The following is a 9,348-nucleotide window of genomic DNA, read 5'->3' on the forward strand; positions in this document are numbered from 1 at the left end:
TAATGTATTGTCCGATGGAAACATAAAATTCACTTTAGTTCATTCAAGCTGCAGCTTTTGGTTGGAGAGAGAGACGGATTAAAACTTGCCCATTCCTTTTATGATGTCAATCCTTCGAGAGTCGTTGGGGGCTGATTTCTCCTTTTGTGTTAGCTAAAGCCGTTCTTCTGTGGCAAGGCCCACCAATTCCGAGGCAAATGGAAAAGGACGCACGTGGCTTTCCACCAGCTTTCGCTATTACGCTGTTACAGGATTTCTAGCATTTCTTCTGGAGCGTCTGAGGGGCTGTTCCCCAGACCCTCTTTTATCCTGACTCACAGGGTCTCAGATGTCAATCAGGGTGGAATGATGCCATCCCCCAACCAGCCCACATTTGCCTGAGGGCTTCCACGAAGCATAGTACACAATACACAATTCCGTCTCCAAGAGACAATGGCCGCTTCCCGTGGCTTTGTATCGCGGAGGGGCTAGGACATTCCAACCTCTTTGTGGATTCTGCATGTCTTTCTCTCATTTCCTGGGTCTCCTGACCTGACTTAATAGCGATCTTGCGATTCCCAAAAGGGGGGGGGGGGGGGAGCACAGGCGTAACAACACACACACATACATTATATATATATATATTCTCATTTTGGTGGGGAAAAAGGAGTAAGTGAGTGAATAAAGAATAACAACTAAGTAATATAAAATCCACATTATAATAAATATTTCTCGAGATAGGTATATCACCATGTACTTTTGCTTCCGTTTAGCTTCTCAACATTTTTAAACTTAGCCAAACCTTATGGCTCTTCTGAAGGGGGTGAGGACTGTCTTTAGGAAACTCCCGGTCTCTTCCTGATATATTTCTCTCGGCCTCCTCCCGTCTCCTGCCTTCTCGATTCTCACACTATTTCCCAAGCTGAGCGGGATAATTCCTCAGTCAGGCTTTCCTTCGTTTTGATCACGCGGATGGGCAGCCCTCTGGCCTTCATGTCTGTCGTCGCCTCTTCCACTGTCTGGTACAACCACGTCCCGTTGTCATAAAACACTCTAAGTTTAGCAGAGTACGGAGTTTGAAAATTAATCTTTTTTTGCTTCGGTACTTGCTTTACTTCGGAGTATTCTTTGAGTTTCTGGAGGACTGCGGGGGGGGTAATCTTGGTCGAAATATATTAATTTATCGTCGAAAAACACTCTCTTCTTACCCCAGGCCTTTCGTAGATTCTCCGCCTTGGTGCTGTACCAAAGGAATTTAATTATTATTGAGCGTGGCTTTCTATCCTGGGTAAGTTTTGGGACTAACACGCGGTGGGCTCTTTCGACTTCCAGCTCCATAGCTGAGGGAATATCCAGCGCGTCCCGCAGCAACTTTCCGACAAACTCCGTCATAGACGGGCCCTTCACTCCTCTGGGAACGTTGTAGATTCTGATATTTTCCGCCGTGATTTTCCCTCCAGGTCAAGCAGTTTACCTTCTTGGTGATGTAATATCTTTATTGTCTTACTCAGTATCCGTTCCACGTTTTGAACGCGATCTTCCACCTTCTCAATTCAAGTCTCCGCCACCGCTATTTTTTGATTGACGCTGGCGAGCTCTGACTTAATATCACGGAGCTGCTGCTTTATATCTTTCTGGACCTCCATTATTTCTTTCAGGATTTCGAAGATATTCGCCGCTTCGCCTGAACGAGGCCCAGCAGCCGCCTCGCTAGCACGCGGTCGGGTCGGAGAGCCGCTCGCTGCACTGCTCTCGGCCGCAGGCTCCACAGTGTCACTTTTTTAATTTCCATTCTTTTTCCCCATTCTTGCCCCTCCTTTCAGTTCAAATATTTTTCAAAAAATATTATATTTGATGGGATAACGGGGCTTAATACGCGTTTTTCCGGAGGAGCTAGTGACTTAAGCTGCCATTCTCGACGATGACGTCACCGGAACCAGCAGTACATCCTTGATTTTATATTTTCGTCCTCTTGAAATAAATGTTAACATGGCACTTGCCTTCCTCACCAACCTGCAAATTAACCTTTAGAAAATCCTACAACCACTCCCAAGTCTCTTTGAAATTTTTGTCCATTTAGAAAATAGTCTATGCTTTTGTTCCTTCTACTAAAATGCATGACCGTGGACTTCCAGATGCCGTATTTCATCTGCCACTTCTTTGCACATTCTCTGAAACTGTCTAAGTCCTGCAGCCTACTTGCTTCCTCAGCAGTACCTGCCCCTGCATCAATCTTCAGATTGTCCACTAACTTGGACAGAAAGCCAACTATTTTGTCATCAAAGTCATGGACATAGAACGGGAAAAGGAGCTCTTCCAAGTCAGACTCTCGCGGAACACCACGAGTCACTGACAGCTAAACAGAAAAGAATCAATTTATTCGCATTGCTTCCTACCAATCAGCCAATCTTCTATCCCGGCTGTAATACCTTGTGATTTTACTGTGGGAAACAGCCTTATGTGCAGTACCTTGTCCAAAGGTATTCTGAAAATCTAATTCTATAACATCCACCAATTCTCCTTTGTCTATCATGCTTGTCATTTCCTCCAAGAATACAACAAATTTATCAAGCAGGAATTTTCCTTAAGAAAGTTATGCTGATGTTGGCCGTTGCTTAATCGTGTCCCTCCAAGAGCCCTGAACCTCATCCTTAACAATCGACTCCAACATTTTCTCAACCACTGAGGTCAGGCTACCTGGCCTATAACTTCGCTTTCCTTCCTTCTTGAAGAGTGGAGTGACACTTCCCCGTAAACAAGGGAGTACCTAGTAATTCTAGAAAAAAAAATCATGAGTAATGCCTCTGCAAATTCTTCAGCTACCTCCTTCAGAATTTTTGGATGAGCGTAACTATCCTCAGACACTTCACCTTCCCAAGCACCTCTCCCAAGTAATAGCAATTGCATTGTCTTCTGCTCCCGACACTCTCAAACGTCTGGCATATGGCTAGTGAAGACAGATGCAAAATATTTATATATTTTGTCTGCCATTTCCTTGTCCCCATCAGTACATCTCCAGTGTCATTTTCTGATGATCCAATATCTACACACTCCTCTGTTTTACTCTTTATACATCTGAGAAAAAATTGTTATCCTCTTAGATATTATTGGCTAGCTTAACTTTATATTTCATTTTACCCTCCTATTGCTTCCTTAGTTGCCTGCTGTTTTTCTAAAAGCTTCTCAATCCTCCACTTTCCCACAAATGCTTGCTCTATTATATATCGTCTTTTGATTTTTTGTTGCTTCTGACTTGCCTTGTCAGCTACTGTTGCATCACGTTACCTTTAGAATCTTCCTCTTCTCCAGCCATTGCTAATCTACCATCATCCCAGCTAGTGTCTCTTTACAACCAATGGTGGACAGCTCCTCTCTCATCTGTCTGTAATTCCCTTTACTCAATTATAATCCTATTATTATATTTTCTAATTTTGATTCATAATTTAATTTTTTAATTATATTTACATGGATTTATTCACATAACAATTACAGCACGGAAACAGGACATCTCGGCACTTATAGGCCATGCCGACGCTTACACTCACCTAGTCCCACTGGCCCGCACTCAGTCCATTCCGTTCCTGTCCATATACCTATCCAATTTTACTTTAAATGACAATACCGAACCTGCCTCTACCACTTCTACTGGAAGCTCATTCCACACAGCTACCACTCTCTGAGTAAAGAAATTCCCCCTCATGTGTTATGAGTGATGAACAGACCTGATGGACAATGGGGTGCAGAGTTAACCATCCCCCCCCAACTCCTGAGAACCATGAACTATTGCTGTTGCTATGCTGCTCATGGGAGAGAGAGAAGAAACATAGGCACGAACATTTGCTACAGGTAAGATGGGAGATAGAGAGACTGTTGATTTATTGTATTTTGACTCTTCCTGGATTATTTACTTTCACTACAAGGACTTTACTTTGCTCGTTAACATTCCTCAGGAGACTGCAGGAGTGGCCTGATTTGATGGACACGGTCATTCAGAATTGATTGATAGCTGAGACCCCATTAGTAGAGATAAAAGACAGGTCTGGAGAGACACCCTTCAGACACACCAGTGGACACTGAAAGAGTGTTGTGCACCCACAGGAAGGTGGGGGCTTCGGAGACCGAACCAGGAGATCGGTCAGTAAAGCTCACAGTGTTACAGCAGGGCTGGTGGGGACTTGTGTGTGTGTGTCCACTCATGCCAGAGTGACGAGTCCACCACAGAAGAACGGTCTAGCTGAAGGACGGAGGGGGTCATAGCCGAAAGACCACAACGGTGCAACTGAATCAAAAGGCAACAGGAAGGTTTGCTGACTGCAGCTGCTCAATCTCTCTCTCTCTCTCTCTCTCTCTCTCTCTCTCTCTCTCTCTCTCTCTCTCTCTCTCTCTCTCTCTCTCTCCAACGATTACCACACAACAACTATACCTACCTCAGCACGCATGAACTGAACTGAACTTTATACTTTTCTATAACAATTCATTTACCCCTAGACATTGATAGAGCTTGTTTATTATTGCTTATTATTATTCCCACACTTTTAGTTTTATTATTGCTAACTTGTGTTATATATATATTTACATTATTGGTATTGTTTTGCTTACTTTACTAATAAACACTTTTGAATATAGTACCACCAGACTCCAACGGATACTTCTATCTTTGCTGGTTTGACACCCAGTTACGGGGTACGTAACACATGTTACCCTTAAACTTTTGCCCCCTAACTCTCAAATCATATCCTCTTGTTTGAATCTCCCCTACTCTCAATGGAAAAAGCCTATCCACGTCAACTCGATCTATCCCCCTTATTATTTTAAATACCTCTATCAAGTCCCACCTCAACCTTCTATGCTCCAAAGAATAAAGACCTAACTTGTTCAGCCTCTCCCTGTAACTTAGGTCCCTGTACTTCAGGGAGCACGAAGCACAGAATCAAATATCGCTGTGATGATTGTATGCTCTAGTATCAATTGTTTGGTGACAATAAAGTGAAGTATGAAGTAATAGATTTGACTTTAGGGTGTAGTCTATCATATTGTGAACACTCTCTCTTAAGTGTTCTTTTACCTTAAGCTCCTTAATCAAAACATGTTCGTTACACAGGGCGCAATCCAGAATAGCCTTTTGCCTTAGTGGGTAAGCACAAGCTGCTCTACAAAGCAATATTACAGGCTTTCTACAAACTCTCTGTCTTGGGATCCTGTACCAACCCGATTTTACAAATCTACCTGTATATTGAAAGCCTCGATGACCATTGTAGTATAGCTCTTTTGGCATGCGTTTGCTATCTCCCTTTGTCATTTTTCACCAACACTTTGGCTATTGTTCGGAGTCCTGTATATAACTGCAATCAGGATTGTTTTAACATTGCAGTTTCTTAACGATCTAATCACAAGAAATCTACATCTTTAAATCCAATGTCACTTCTTTCTAAGGTTCTGATTTCATTTTATTACCAGCTCCGTCTGCCTATCCTTTCAAAAACCCTTTCGATTTCAATGGAGACATTGTCTGATTAACAATGTCTCTACGTTAAGCTCCCATTTATGATCTTTCAAGCGTGACTCAGAGATGCTCACAACCTCATCCTTGCCAATCTCTAACTGCACTGTTCCTTATTCCATATACTCCGGACATTCAGGTATTCGACTCTCAATCCTATATTCGTCACCCTTTTCGATTATATTCTCCTGTTACACTGAAAATTATCCCACTGACTGCAATATTGACCTATCACCTTCCTGCACTTCCCTGGCGGTCTCACTGTATACTTCATCTAGTTGTATACCAGCTACGCCATTTCAGCTTCATCACTCTGGATCTCCTCCTCTTGCCAAATTAGTTTCAACCATTTACTTTCCGTGGAAATCAGGTTGACCATAGAGTAGGTTAAAAGGTCGTGGATCAGAGGGCATTTACTGTGCTGTAATATCCTATGTTCGACTATCATAGAGGAAGAGCAGTGCCAAGTGAAGGAAGTGAACTCGGTAGATCCGACTGCACCCATTGTGGATAGGCTGGATTGTATCCGAGTAGAGAAAGTTGGAGAGCGCTGAGCACAGGGATATGGGTGGGAGTGTAATGAGGGTCTGAATAGATTGGATAGCCTAGCAGATATTGTCATGAGCAAGGCAAGACTGCACAAGCGCGTGAACGTCAGCTAGTTAGAACAGCGAGAAGAGTTTGAAGGAGACAGCTTTATAAAGCGGGCGGCAAGTATTAGCGGGAAACAGAGTAGAAGGGATTTGGATCAACGGGGCTTCGAGGATAACGGTTCGAGGTGAGGTAGGTTGCCTAGTAGAATACAGACAGGAAGTATGTGTGTGAGACCGGTGTTCTGTGCTCGGTGTCAGATGTGAGAAGTCCTGGAGACTCCCAGACTCATGGACGGCCACATCTGCTCCAGGTGCTTCGAGCTGCACCTCCTTAGGGTCCTGGTTAGGGAACTGGAGATATAGCTTGATTACCTTCGTCTGATCAGGGGCAGTGAGAGAGAAGATGGAGAGGATACATAGGCAAGTAGTCACACCGGGATCTCGGGAGACAGATGAGTGGGTAACAGTCAGGAGAGGGAAGAGCAAGTGTCAGATGCTACAAAGTACACCTGTGGCAGTCCCGTCTAACAAGAAGTACTCCTGTTTGAGCGTTGTTGGGGACGGCCTGCCTGGGGGAAGCAACAGTGGCCGCGCATCTGGCACAGAGTCTGGCCCTGTGGCTCAGAAGGGTAGGGAAGGGAAGATGATGGCAGCAGTGACAAGAGACTCTATAGTTAGATGGGTGATTCTGTGGACGCAGGAAAGAAATGCGGATGGTAGTTTCCCTCCCAGATGCCAGTGTCCAGAGTGTTTCTGATCCTGTCCACGGTATCCTGAAGTGGGAAGCAGAACTGCCAGAGGTTATGGTACATATTGGTACCAACGCCAGAGGTTAGGAACGGGAGGAGGTCCTGAAAACAGTCTACAGGGAGTTAGAAAGAAAGTTGAAAGCAGGACCTCAAAGGTAGTTATCCCAGGATTACTGCCTGTACCACGCGACAGGGAGTATAGCAAACAGAATGAGGTGGAGGATAAATGCGTGGTTGAGGGATTGGAGCAGGAAGCAGGGATTCCGTTTTCTGGGTCGTTGGGACACCTTTTGGGGCAGGTATGACCGGTACAAAAATGACTAGTTGCTCTTGATTCCAAGAGGGACCAATATCCTGGCGGGGAGGTTTGCTGAGCCTAGTGGAGAGAGTTTAAACTAGAATTGCTGGGGGTTGGAAACTTAAGAGACGGAGAAAGAGGCATGTGGCTTACAAATAGAGAAAGCTTGTAGACAGTGCAAGAGGAAGGATAGGCGGGTGATAGAGAAGGAATGCCAGACCAGTGGATTGAGATGTGTCTATTTTAATGCAAGAAGAATCACGAACAAAGCAGATGAGCTTAGAGCGTGGATCTGTACTTGGTTCTATGATGTTGTGGCCACTACAGACAATTGGATGGTTGAGGGGCAGGATTGGTTACTTAAAGTGCCATGCTTTAGATGTTTCAGAAAGGACAGGGAAGGGGGCTTGGCACTGCTGATCAGAGATAGCATCATGGCTGCAGAAAAAGAGGAGGGATTGTCTATGGAGTCTCTGTGGGTGGAAGTTAGAAAAGGAAAGGGGTCAATAGCTACTGGGTGTTTTTTATAGACCACCCAATAGTAACAGGGACATCGAGGAGCAGATAGAGAGCAGGTTCTGGAAAGGTGTAATAATAACAGCGTTGTCCTGGTGGGAGATTTTAATTTCCCCAATATTGTTTGGTATCTCCCTGGAGCAATGGGTTTAGATGGCCTGGAGATTGTTTGGATTGTTCAGGAATGTTACTTGACAAGATATGGAGATAGCCCTACAAGAGAAGAGGCTGTACTTAATCTGGTATTGGGAAATGAACCTGGTCAGGTGTCAGATCTCTCAGTGGGAGAGCATTTTGGAGATAGTGATCACAATTCTATCTCATTTATCATAGCATGGGAGAGGGAAAGGGACAGACAAGTTAGCAATGGGTTTAATTGGAGTAAGGGGAAATATGAGGCTATCAGGCAGGAGCTTGGAAGCATAAATTGGGAACAGACGTTCTCAGGGAAATGCATGGCAAGAATTTGGCAAATGTTCAGGAGATATTTGCATGGAGTTCTGCATAAGTACGTTCCAATGAGTCAACAAAAGGATGATAGGGTACAGGATCTATGGTGTACCAAAGACTGTTGTAAATCTAGTCAAGAAGAAAAGAAGAGCTTACATAAGGTTCAAAAAGCTAGGTAATGATAGACATCTTTAAGATTTTAAGGCGAGCAGGAAGGAGCTTAAGAATGAAATTAGGAGAGCCAGAGGAGGGCTTGAGAAGGCCTTGGCGGACTGGATTAAGGAAGACCCCAAGTCATTCTACAGGTATGTGAAGAGCAAAAGTATAGGACGTGACAGAATAGGACCTAATCTAGTGTGACAGTGGAAAAGGGTGTATGGAACCGGAAGAGATAATAGAGGTCCTTAATGAATACTTTGCTTCAGTATTCACTATGGTAAAGGATCTTGGTGATGCTATGGATAACTTAGAGCGGACTGAAATGCTTGAGCATATAGATATTAAGAAAGAGGAAGTGCAGGAACTTTTGGAAAGCATCAAGTTGGATAAGTCATGGGGTCCGGATGAGATATACCCCAGGCAACTGTGGGAGGTGAGGGAGGAGATTGCTTAGACTAGCGATAATCTTTGCATTATCAATGAGGACGGGAGAGGTTCCAGAGGTGTGGAGGGTTGCGGATGTTGTTCCCTATTCAAGAAAAAGAGTAGAGATAGCCCAGGAAATTACGGACCAGCGAGCCTTACTTCAGTGGTTGGTAAGTTGATGGAAAAGATCATGAGAGGCAGGATTTATGAACATTTGGAGAGGCATAATATGATTAAGAATAGTCAGCATGACTTTGCTAAAAGCAGGCATGCCTTACGAGCCTAATCAAATTTTTTGAGGTTGTGTCTGAACACATTGATGAAGGTAGAGCAGCAGATGTAGTGTATATGGATTTCAGCAACGCATTTGACAAGGTATTCCATGCAAGGCTTATTGAGGTATTAAGGAGGCATAAGACCCAAGGGGACATTGCTTTGTGGATACAGAACTGTCTTGCCAACAGAAGGAAGTGTGGTTGTAGACGGGTCATATTCTGCATGGAGGACGGTGACCAGTGGTGTGCCTCAGGGATCTGTTCTGGGACCCCTACTCTTCGTGATTGTTTATAAATGAGCTGGATGAGGAAGTGGAGGGATGGGTTAGTAAATTTGCTGAAGGCACTAAGGTTGAGGATGTTGTGGATAGTGTGGAGGGCATTGGAGGGCTACGCAGGTTGA

Source organism: Hemitrygon akajei, chromosome 8, assembly GCF_048418815.1.
Source record: "Hemitrygon akajei chromosome 8, sHemAka1.3, whole genome shotgun sequence".
Taxonomy (NCBI): Eukaryota; Metazoa; Chordata; class Chondrichthyes; order Myliobatiformes; family Dasyatidae; genus Hemitrygon; species Hemitrygon akajei.